Genomic DNA, 13,200 nt, shown 5'->3' with positions numbered 1-13,200 from the left:
AGTAAAAGATAAGTGTAGAACATGAATTGTCTGAAGTAACAGATATTCAAATTTCCTCTTTTGAAGACATGATTATAAAACATCAATTATTTTAAAAAATTCTTATCTTAGTTTTTTTCACTAAAATTACTGAAGTAAAAATATTTTATCATGATTCATGAGCATTATTTTAAAAATCGTAAGCGTTTTCATTTTATTTTCTCTCAAAAATTTAGAGTGAGGTTGAGTATTCGGCCCTGCAAAGAGAATAAATAGACAGAAAATCGTTTATATCTGATAAAATTAAAATCGTATGAAAATTTAACAAAACATATTAGTTAATTTAAATATTTTCGATTGTTAAAAATTTACTTGTTGTATAGCTTCTAGAGATGGGCCGATACCATACGGTATCGGTACCGATGTTTGGCTTTAACCGATATATCGGTATCGGTTAAAAATGAACCGATATTTCTACCCGATAATTTTTGAAGAAAATAAATACTTATGTTGAGAGTAGATGGTGCCATAAGACCTAAACTCTGAGACAGCACAGTTTTTCATCTATTTTTGGATAACGTAACTAGTGTCTAAAATGGGTTTTACAGTTTCAAGTACCGAAATTGGATCGAGAATCATCTATAGAGATGGGCCGATACCGATACCATATCGGTATCGGTTTGATATCGGTTTAATCGAAGGATCGGGTAAAATATCGGTATCGGTACGTATCGGTTTCCCAAGTATCGGATCATATCGGTATCGGTTTAAACTGGTATCGGCCCATCTCTAATAGCTTCAACAGATCACGACAAATCTACAGATCTTTTCGAAATTAATAACTACATCACAGCCAAACTGCCTAGGTTATTTTCCGCCTCCCAATATTTCCGATTTTAAAATGTAAAAATTTAAATGCTTGATTATTAAGATTATCGAGTATTTGAACCACATAAAAACAAATGTTAGTGGAAAATTACCCTATTATCCCTTAAAAAATTCTTGTTGATACTTTTTTTTTCTAGATCTAATATTGAGAGCAAAATACTTGTGTAAATAATGTTGAAAAATATTTTTGGACAAATGAAATTTTGGTGAAAAAAACTAAGATAAGAATTTTTTAAAATAATTGATGTTTTATAATCATGTCTTCAAAAGAGAAAATTTGAATATCTGTTACTTCAGACAATTCATGTTCTACACTTATCTTTTACTTTTTCGCGTCTTTGTCTACAATGACAGTTTTTATTAATATCTTTTACTTCAGTCTTAATATTAATTAAAATTGTATAAAAACCTCAGGAGAGAAAATGTCTTAGGGCGATGCGCATGCATTAGTAAACGCGTTTGAACTAAAATAAATCTATTATATAACTGTCAATTCAGACTGCTTGACTAATCGACGCCCAGTGAAAATAAAACTGCTTTACCGTCATTTTCACATGCAAATCATAGAGGAAGCCGTAGTTTTACCAAAAAAATGGACCGGTACACAAAAATATTCTGTAGACCTATGCTCAAAAAGAATCCGTTGACCTGTGCACACAACGATTTTTGGACCTGTGCACAAAAATATTTTTTAGACCTGTGCCCAAAAAGATTCCGCAGACCTGTTTACAGATTCCTTAAACTTATCATATACCGAAGACATGTGCACCAACGCATGTCATATAGTTGTGCACCAACGCATGTCATAGAGTTGTGCACCAACGCATGTCATAGAGTTGTGCACCAACGCATGTCATATAGTTATGCACCAACTCATGTCATAGAGTTGTGCACCAACTCATGTCATAAAGTTGTGCACCAACTTATGTCATATAATTGTGCACCGACACATGTCGATTTGTGCACCGACACATGTAGATTTGTGCACATCTAGAGTTGTGCACCGACACATGTATATTTGTACACATGTATAGTTGTGCACCGACACATGTAGAGTTGTGCACTGACACATGTCATATAGTTGTGCACCGACACATGTCATATAGTTGTGCACCGACACATGTCATACCTACCTAGGTTAATTATCTGTGATGGGTAATATAGCTTAATTACCTGTGTTTGGTAATCTAGCTTAATTACCTGTGTTCGGTAATCTAGCTTAATTACCTGTGTTCGATAATCTAGCTTAATTACCTGTGTTCGATAATGTAGCTTAATTACCTGTGTTCGATAATCTAGCTTAATTACCTGTGTTCGGTAATCAAGCTTAATTACCAGTGTTCGGTAATCAAGCTTAATTACCAGTGTTCGGGAATCAAGCTTAATTACCAGTGTACGGTAATCAAGCTTAATTACCAGTGTTCGGTAATCAAGCATAATTACCAGTGTTCGGTAATCAAGCTTAATTACCAGTGTTCGGTAATCAAGCTTAATTACCAGTGTTCGGTAATCAAGCTTAATTACCAGTGTTCGGGAATCAAGCTTAATTACCAGTGTTCGGTAATCAAGCTTAATTACCAGTGTTCGGTAATCAAGCTTAATTACCAGTGTTCGGTAATCTAGCTAATTACCAGTGTTCGGTAATCAAGCTTAATTACCAGTGTTCGGTAATCAAGCTTAATTACCAGTGTTCGGTAATCAAGATTAATTACCAGTGCTCGGTAATCAAGCTTAATTACCAGTGTTCGGTAATCTAGCTAATTACCAGTGTTCGGTAATCAAGCTTAATTACCAGTGTTCGGTAATCTAGCTTAATTAGCTATAAGCACTAAACTAGTGTAATTAGCTGTAATCGCTAAAATAGCTTAATTAGCTGTAATCGCTAATCTAGCTTAATTCGCTGTATTTGCTAATCTAGCTCAATTAGCTGTAATCGCCAATCTGGTTTAATTCACTGTAATCGCTAATATAGCTTAATTAGCTGTAATCGCTAAACTAGCTTAATTAGCTGTAATCGCTAAAGTAGCTTAATTAGATGTAATCGCCAATCTGGCTTAATTAGCTTTAATCGCCAATCTGGCTTAAATAGCTGTAAACGCCAATTTGGCTTAATTATCTGTAATCGCTAATCTGGCTTAATTAGCTGTAATCGCTAATCTGGCTTAGTTAGCTGTAATCGCTAATCTGGCTTAGTTAGCTGTAATCGCTAATCTGGCTTAGTTAGCTGTAATCGCTAATCTAGCTTAATAAGCTGTAATCGCTAATCTGGCTTAATAAGCTGTAATCGCTAATCTGGCTTAGTTAGCTGTTATCGCTAATCTGGCTTAGTTAGCTGTTATCGCTAATCTGGCTTAGTTAGCTGTTATCGCTAATCTGGCTTAGTTAGCTGTAATCGCTAATCTGGCTTAGTTAGCTGTAATCGCTAATCTGGCTTAAATAACTGTAATCGCAATCTGGCTTAATTAGCTGTAATCGCTAATCTGGCTTAATTATCTGTAATCGCTAATCTGGCTTAATTAGCTGTAATCGCTAAACTAGCTTAATTAGCTGTAATCGCTAAACTAGCTTAATTAGCTGTAATCGCTAAAGTAGCTTAATTAGATGTAATCGCCAATCTGGCTTAAATAGCTTTAATCGCCAATCTGGCTTAAATAGCTTTAATCGCCAATCTGGCTTAAATAGCTTTAATCGCCAATCTGGCTTAAATAGCTGTAAACGCCAATTTGGCTTAATTATCTGTAATCGCTAATCTGGCTTAATTAGCTGTAATCGCTAATCTGGCTTAGTTAGCTGTAATCGCTAATCTGGCTTAGTTAGCTGTAATCGCTAATCTGGCTTAGTTAGCTGTAATCGCTAATCTAGCTTAATAAGCTGTAATCGCTAATCTGGCTTAATAAGCTGTAATCGCTAATCTGGCTTAGTTAGCTGTTATCGCTAATCTGGCTTAGTTAGTTGTAATCGCTAATCTGGCTTAGTTAGCTGTAATCGCTAATCTGGCTTAAATAGCTGTAATCGCCAATCTGGCTTAATTAGCTGTAATCGCTAATCTGGCTTAATTATCTGTTATCGCTAATCTGGCTTAATTAGCTGTAATCGCTAATCTGGCCTAATTAGCTGTAATCGCTAATCTGGCTTAATTATCTGTAATCGCTAATCTGGCTTAGTTAGCTGTAATCGCTAGTCTGGCTTAGTTAGCTGTAATCGCTAATCTAGCTTAATAAGCTGTAATCGCTAATCTGGCTTAATAAGCTGTAATCGCTAATCTGGCTTAGTTAGCTGTTATCGCTAATCTGGCTTAGTTAGTTGTAATCGCTAATCTGGCTTAGTTAGCTGTAATCGCTAATCTGGCTTAAATAACTGTAATCGCAATCTGGCTTAATTAGCTGTAATCGCTAATCTGGCTTAATTATCTTTAATCGCTAATCTGGCTTAATTAGCTGTAATCGCTAAACTAGCTTAATTAGCTGTAATCGCTAAACTAGCTTAATTAGCTGTAATCGCTAAAGTAGCTTAATTAGATGTAATCGCCAATCTGGCTTAATTAGCTTTAATCGCCAATCTGGCTTAAATAGCTGTAAACGCCAATTTGGCTTAATTATCTGTAATCGCTAATCTGGCTTAATTAGCTGTAATCGCTAATCTGGCTTAGTTAGCTGTAATCGCTAATCTGGCTTAGTTAGCTGTAATCGCTAATCTGGCTTAGTTAGCTGTAATCGCTAATCTAGCTTAATAAGCTGTAATCGCTAATCTGGCTTAATAAGCTGTAATCGCTAATCTGGCTTAGTTAGCTGTTATCGCTAATCTGGCTTAGTTAGCTGTAATCGCTAATCTGGCTTAAATAGCTGTAATCGCTAATCTGGCTTAAATAGCTGTAATCGCCAATCTGGCTTAATTAGCTGTAATCGCTAATCTGGCTTAATTATCTGTTATCGCTAATCTGGCTTAATAAGCTGTAATCGCTAATCTGGCTTAATTAGCTGTAATCGCTAATCTACCTTAATTAGCTGTAATCGCTAATCTACCTTAATTAGCTGTTATCGCTAATCTACCTTAATTAGCTGTTATCGCTAATCTAGCTTGATTAGCTGTTATCGCTAATCTAGCTTGATTAGCTGTAATCGCTAATCTAGCTTAATTAGCTGTTATCGCTAATCTAGCTTGATTAGCTGTAATCGCTAATCTGGCTTAATTAGCTGTAATCGCTAATCTAGCTTAATTAGCTGTTATCGCTAATCTAGCTTGATTAGCTGTTATCGCTAATCTAGCTTGATTAGCTGTAATCACTAATCTAGCTTAAATAGCTGTTATCGCTAAACTAGCTTAATTAGCTGTAATCGCTAATCTAGCTTAATTACCTGTTATCGCTAGTCTAGCTTAATTAGCTGTTATCGCTAATCTAGCTTAATTAGCTGTAATCGCTAATCTAGCTTAATTAGCTGTAATCGCTAATCTAGCTTAATTAGCTGTTATCGCTAATCTAGCTTTATTAGCTGTAATCGCTAATCTACCTTAATTAGCTGTTATCGCTAATCTAGCTTGATTAGCTTTAATCGCTAATCTAGCTTAATTAGCTGTTATCGCTAATCTAGCTTGATTAGCTGTAATCGCTAATCTGGCTTAATTAGCTGTAATCGCTAATCTAGCTTAATTAGCTGTTATCGCTAATCTAGCTTGATTAGCTGTAAGCGCTAATCTAGCTTAATTAGCTGTTATCGCTAATCTAGCTTAATTAGCTGTTATCGCTAAATCTAGCTTAATTAGCTGTAATCGCTGATCTAACTTAATTAGGTGTAATCGCTGATCTAACTTAATTAGGTGTAATCGCTAATCTAGCTTATTAGCTGTAATCGCTAATCTAGCTTATTAGCTGTAATCGCTAAACTAGTTTAATTAGCTGTAATCGCTAATCTAGCTTAATCAGCTGTAATCGCTAAACTAGCTTAATTAGCTGTAATCGCTAATCTAGCTTAATTAGCTGTAATCGCTGATCTAACTTAATTAGGTGTAATCGCTAATCTAGCTTATTAGCTGTAATCGCTAATCTAGCTTATTAGCTGTAATCGCTAAACTAGTTTAATTAGCTGTAATCGCTAATCTAGCTTAATCAGCTGTAATCGCTAAACTAGCTTAATTAGCTGTAATCGCTAATCTAGCTCATTTAGCTGTTATCGCTAATCTAGCTTTATTAGCTGTAATCGCTAATCTACCTTAATTAGCTGTAATCGCTAATCTAGCTTAATTAGCTGTTATCGCTAGTCTAGCTTAATTAGCTGTTATCGCTAATCTAGCTTAATTAGCTGTAATCGCTAATCTAGCTTAATTAGCTGTAATCGCTAATCTAGCTTAATTAGCTGTTATCGCTAATCTAGCTTTATTAGCTGTAATCGCTAATCTACCTTAATTAGCTGTTATCGCTAATCTAGCTTGATTAGCTGTAATCGCTAATCTAGCTTAATTAGCTGTTATCGCTAATCTAGCTTGATTAGCTGTAATCGCTAATCTGGCTTAATTAGCTGTAATCGCTAATCTAGCTTAATTAGCTGTTATCGCTAATCTAGCTTGATTAGCTGTAAGCGCTAATCTAGCTTTATTAGCTGTAATCGCTAATCTACCTTAATTAGCTGTTATCGCTAATCTAGCTTGATTAGCTTTAATCGCTAATCTAGCTTAATTAGCTGTTATCGCTAATCTAGCTTGATTAGCTGTAATCGCTAATCTGGCTTAATTAGCTGTAATCGCTAATCTAGCTTAATTAGCTGTTATCGCTAATCTAGCTTGATTAGCTGTAAGCGCTAATCTAGCTTAATTAGCTGTTATCGCTAATCTAGCTTAATTAGCTGTTATCGCTAAATCTAGCTTAATTAGCTGTAATCGCTGATCTAACTTAATTAGGTGTAATCGCTGATCTAACTTAATTAGGTGTAATCGCTAATCTAGCTTATTAGCTGTAATCGCTAATCTAGCTTATTAGCTGTAATCGCTAAACTAGTTTAATTAGCTGTAATCGCTAATCTAGCTTAATCAGCTGTAATCGCTAAACTAGCTTAATTAGCTGTAATCGCTAATCTAGCTTAATTAGCTGTAATCGCTGATCTAACTTAATTAGGTGTAATCGCTAATCTAGCTTATTAGCTGTAATCGCTAATCTAGCTTATTAGCTGTAATCGCTAAACTAGTTTAATTAGCTGTAATCGCTAATCTAGCTTAATCAGCTGTAATCGCTAAACTAGCTTAATTAGCTGTAATCGCTAATCTAGCTCATTTAGCTGTTATCGCTAATCTAGCTTTATTAGCTGTAATCGCTAATCTACCTTAATTAGCTGTAATCGCTAATCTAGCTTAATTAGCTGTTATCGCTAGTCTAGCTTAATTAGCTGTTATCGCTAATCTAGCTTAATTAGCTGTAATCGCTAATCTAGCTTAATTAGCTGTAATCGCTAATCTAGCTTAATTAGCTGTTATCGCTAATCTAGCTTTATTAGCTGTAATCGCTAATCTACCTTAATTAGCTGTTATCGCTAATCTAGCTTGATTAGCTGTAATCGCTAATCTAGCTTAATTAGCTGTTATCGCTAATCTAGCTTGATTAGCTGTAATCGCTAATCTGGCTTAATTAGCTGTAATCGCTAATCTAGCTTAATTAGCTGTTATCGCTAATCTAGCTTGATTAGCTGTAAGCGCTAATCTAGCTTAATTAGCTGTTATCGCTAATCTAGCTTAATTAGCTGTTATCGCTAAATCTAGCTTAATTAGCTGTAATCGCTGATCTAACTTAATTAGGTGTAATCGCTAATCTAGCTTATTAGCTGTAATCGCTAATCTAGCTTATTAGCTGTAATCGCTAAACTAGTTTAATTAGCTGTAATCGCTAATCTAGCTTAATCAGCTGTAATCGCTAAACTAGCTTAATTAGCTGTAATCGCTCTCAGCCTGGTCTTCGGCCCATGGGCTTGAAGCCCTCACGGTTTTGTGCAATAACACTCAGTCCAGCCTCGTCATTTGCGTTGTCTATCGGTCTCCGTCGTTTGACAACCATTGTCCACTCCTGCAGCTCCTCTCTCGCGTTAACGACTACTGCGCCCTTAACTCCTGTAGTTCTCTCATCATTGGTGATTTTAACTACCCTCGGATTAACTGGCCCTCGCTCGTGCCCGAACCGCTGGCCACGCCACAGACCAGGATATTCCTTTAGCACGTGGTCGACCTCCACCTCACGCAGCTGGTCACTTCGCCCGCCAGGCAAGGGGGCTCCGCTGACTCTCGCCCCAGTGTTCTGGACCTCGTGCTAGCGTCCGACCCTGATCTGGCCTTTGACGTCACCCACCTGGCCCCGTTGGGCTCCAGTGACCACGACACGCTACACTTCCGCGTCGCTTTCCCCACTTCGCCTGCCACGCCGTCGCTCCGGCCGGTACGGGACTTCTATAAAGGGGACTATGACGCGTTCAACGCGTATCTCGCGGCCGCCGATTGGGGCTCGGTCCTTGGGGCCACCTCTCTGGATGATTCATGGGACGCCTTACTCGCCTTGATCGCAAAGGGCATAGACCGTTTTGTTCCTTTTCGCACTCTTCGTCCGGCCCATCCGTCTCGGGTTGTCCGCTCGCAAACGTCGTTTTCTCGCAAAGCGACTACGTACAAACGTTATTGCCGCCTCAAGCGCCGCCGGGCCAGTGACCTGTTGGTCCAGCAAGCTCATCGTGAGTACCGCAACGCCCGCTCTGCCCTAACCAGGGCTCAACGTAAAACTAAGAGGCGGACTGAACGGCACTTGGAGTCTCTGATTGCGTCCAATTCGAAAGCCTTCTTTGCCCACGTGAATAGCAAACGTAAGTGTAAATTCACCATCTCGGAACTGGAGCGTGCTTCCGGAGGCCTTACTACCCACCCAGGCGAAATTGCTGATATATTCAACCATCACTTCGCTAGTGTTGCCTCGAACTCGCCTCCCAGCCGCCCGCCACGTTGCCCACCTGCCATTACCGGTTGTACGCTGGAGCTGTTCGCCTGCACGGACCTTGAAGTGTTTCGTCAATTAACGCTACTGCAACCCTCTAAATCGGCGGGTCCCGATGGCCTTCACCCCTACCTCCTTCGCGCTCTCGCTCCGACCCTGTGCGGGCCGCTGTCAGCCTTTTTTAACGCTAGTTTCGCTCTGGGCACCGTGCCGCTAGCCTGGCGTCTGGCCAACGTCACCCCAATATACAAGAAGGGCGGTCGCTCCAAGGCTTCTAATTACCGACCGATTAGCCTAACTAGCGTGGCGTGCAAACTCTGCGAGCGTCTCGTTAAAACCCTCGTCGATGCCCACCTGGCCACCACGGCCTTCCTGCATCCCTCCCAACATGGCTTTCGCACCCGCCGCTCTTGTGAATCCAACCTGCTGGAAGCTACTCACTCGTGGATAACGTGGCTCGACGATGGTGGTTCGGTTGATGTCATTTACCTAGACCTGTCCAAAGCGTTCGACACCATCCCCACGCTAGGCATATCTGAGGGCCTCGAACGCGCCGGTATCTCCGGTTCGGCCCTACGTTGGTTGACCTCGTTCGTGTCCGACCGCAGGCAGAGGGTCGTCCTTCAGGGTCATACTTCGGCGCCTTTGCCCCTACATAGTGGGGTCCCGCAGGGCTCCGTATTGGGACCGCTCCTATTCGGCGTATTCATCAACTCTCTTCCCGCCCTAGTTCAGGACTCTCAGATCTTGTTATTTGCTGATGACTGTAAACTGTCCCGACGAATCACCGACCCCTCCGACTGCCTCGCCCTCCAGGCTGACTTGGACGCTGTCCTCGCGTGGGCAACTTCTTACGGCCTCAACTTCAACGCCGGGAAGTGCGAAGTCCTACACCTCGGGTCGCGTAATCCGCGGCACCAGTATCGACTTGAAGGGGCCGCTCTTCCACCTACAGCGGGTGCTGCCGACCTCGGCACCCCTGTCGATGACGCCCTCCTATTTCGCGACCACACCTCCAAAATAGTCGGCCGCATGAATTCCATCTCGGGGCTGGTCCGCCGCAATTTTTATTTTCGGTCCCCCAGGTTCATGCGCACCATCTACAATTCGCTGCTTCTCCCGTCCGTTGATTTCGCGTCCATCATATGGTCTCCTCCGCAGGCGGGGCCACGCGCTTCGCTAGTCAAGGCCCACAATCGGTTCACGAAGCTAACCAAGGGTTGTGAACGTCTCCTCCCTGCCCAACGCGACTCTAGGCTCAGTGTCTTGCCGCCCACCCTCCGCCACCGGGTAAATGACCTGGTGTTCGTGTTCGACTTGTTTCGGGGGGCCATAGATGCCCCGGTCGAGAAGTACTTCGACCTTAACTCTGCGTCGCGCACTCGCGGTCATCGGCTGAAGCTCCGTAAGCCACGTGCCCGCACCCGCCACCGCCAAAACCACTTTACGTCCCGCGTTGTGACCGATTGGAACGCGCTACCTCCCGCCCTCCTCGATTCCGCTGGTCGCAAGTCGTTTCGGTCCGCTGTGTCGTCCAGGCTCTCCTCGGTCCCTTGAGTCTCGCGCTCGTGGTTACCCTGGGGGGTTTTTTTTTTTTTGTGTTTATTTTTGCTATGATTTATTTTTGTTCTTGCTAAGATTTGTCGTTATTTTTGCTATGACTTGTTTTTATTTTTGCTCCGATTTGTTTTTATTTTTGCTCCGATTTGTTTTTATTTTTGCTATGATTTTTATTTTTTTGCTACGATTTGTTTTCATTAATTTATTACACTATTTCTTTTTTATTTATTTTTAGTTCCTTTGTACGTGTTCTGTTTGTAATTTTGTACCTACTCCCGCATTGTATCTTGCCTCTTGTGTCATGGAGGGGGGTCGTACCCAAGCCCTGGTGGCTTCACGACCCTATCCCTCGAGCCTTGTTAAATAAACATACGATGATTAGTGATTATTTTTAAATAAATGGTTTTACTTAGTTAAATTTAAAGTTGAGTCGGTTACTTGTTTTCTTTGTCGTACACGTTCAATAATTAAACAAATTAAGCAATTAAAGATAATTACCAATTATAGGTAATTGAACTAGATTACCAATTATAGGTAATTCAACTGGATTACCAATTATAGGTAATTGAACGGGACTACCAATTATAGGTAATTGAACGGGACTACCAATTATAGGTAATTAAACGGGACTACCAATTAAACTAGATTACCATTTAAAGGTAATTAAATTAGATTACCAATTAAAGATAATTATAAAATATTACCAATTAAAGATAATTATGAAATATTACCAATTAAAGATAATTAAATTATATTACCAGTTAAAGGTAATTAAACTAGATTACCGATTAAAGATAATTAAACTAGATTAACCATTAAAATAATTAGACTAGATTACCAATGTCTATGAAATCTGTTTTTACGCGAGTCTAGTCTATAATATCTGTTTGTGTACAAGTCTACGAAATTTGTTTAAGCGCAGACCTACAGAATATTTTTGTGCAAAGGGGTATAAAATCCTTTTGTGCACAGGTCAGTGGAATCTTTTTTATTCCAGGTCTATGGAATCTTTTCGTGCACAGGCCTATGCAATCTTTTTGTGCACAGGCCCATGGAATAACACCTGCTTGTGAACAAGTCTATAACACCTGCTTGTGAACAAGTCTATAACACCTGCTTGTGAACAAGTCTATAACACCTGCTTGTGAACAAGTCCATAACACCTGCTTGTGAACAAGTCTATAACACCTGTGTGTGAACAAGTCTATAACAGCTGTTTATTCACAAGTCTATGACATCTGTTCGTGCACACGCGAGTGACTTCTGTTTGGGCAAGGGTCTACGGAATATTTTTGTGCACGGGTCTACGGATTATTATTGTGCAAATGGGTATGGAATCTTTTTGAGCATAAGGGTTTGAAATCTGTTTCAGCATAGGGTATGGAAAATGTTTGTGCACAATACTATGGAATCTTATGTGCACATGTCTATAACATCTCTTTTTGCGCGAGTCTATGACATCTCTTTGTGCACAAGCCTGTGATTTCTCTTTGTGTACAGGTGTACGAAATATTTTTATGCATTGGTGTACGGAATATTTTTATGCACCATTGTACGAAATATTTTTGTGCACAGGTGTACGAAATATTTTTGTGCACAGGTGTACGAAATATTTTTGTGCACTGTTGTACGGAATATTTTTGTGCACAGGTGTACGGAATATTATTGTGAAAATGGATTTCGAATATTTTGTGCACAGGTGTACGGAATATTTTTGTGCACAGCTGTACGGAATATTTTTGTGAAAATGGATATGGAATATTTTTGTGCACAGGTGTACGTGATATTTTTGTGCACAGGGGAACGTGATATTTTTGAGCAAATGGGTAAGGAAACGTTTTGAGCAAATGGGTAAGGAAACGTTTTGAGCATAGGGATATGGAATGTTTTTGTGCAGAGGTCCATGGAATAGTTTTGTTTACAGGTATGCCTATATGACTCATGTTTAAGCACAAGTCTATAGAATGTTTTGCACACCGGTCCATGACATATGATTGTGCACAAGTCTATGGCATCAGTTTGTGCACAAGTCTATGGCATCAGTTTGTGCACAAGTCTATGGCATCAGTTTGTGCACAAGTCTATGGCATCAGTTTGTGCACAAGTCTATGGCATCAGTTTGTGCACAAGTCTATGGCATCAGTTTGTGCACAAGTCTATGGCATCAGTTTGTGCACAAGTCTAAGGGATGTGTTTTTGCACAAATATTTGACATCTATATTTGCACAAATATTTGACATCTATATTTGCACAAATATTTGACATCCATATATTTGCACAAATATTTGACATCTATTTTTGAACAAATATTTGACATCTATTTTTGCCCAAGTCTATGGTATCTATGTGTGTACAGGTCTACAAAATATGTTTGTGCACAAGTCTATGGAATCTGATGTGCATATGTCGATAACATCTCATTTTGAGCAAGTCTATGAAATCAGTTTTATACACAAGCCTATGACACTGTTTGTGCACAAGTCTATAACATTGGATTGTGCAAAACCGTGTGACTGTTTATGTACAAGTATGTGGAATCTATTTGTGCACGAGTCTACGTAATATATTTGTGCGCAAATCTATGGAATCTGTTTATACGCTAGTCTACGGCATCTGTTTGCGCACGGGTCTACGGAAAATGTTTGTGCAAATGGGTGTGGAATATTTTTGAGCATAAAGGGGTATGGAATGTTTCTGAACGGATCCAAGGCATGTTTTTTTTTGCACAGGTCTATGGAATATGATTGTACACAGGTCTATGTCACATGTTTATACAAAAGCCAAAAGAATATTTTTTATAATAATAAATAATAAAT

This window comes from Phalangium opilio, unplaced genomic scaffold (assembly GCF_054372755.1).
Source record: "Phalangium opilio isolate 3A_F unplaced genomic scaffold, DU_Popi_V2 ptg000105l_1, whole genome shotgun sequence".
NCBI lineage: Eukaryota > Metazoa > Arthropoda > Arachnida > Opiliones > Phalangiidae > Phalangium > Phalangium opilio.
Note: the sequence above shows the minus strand (reverse complement) of the source record.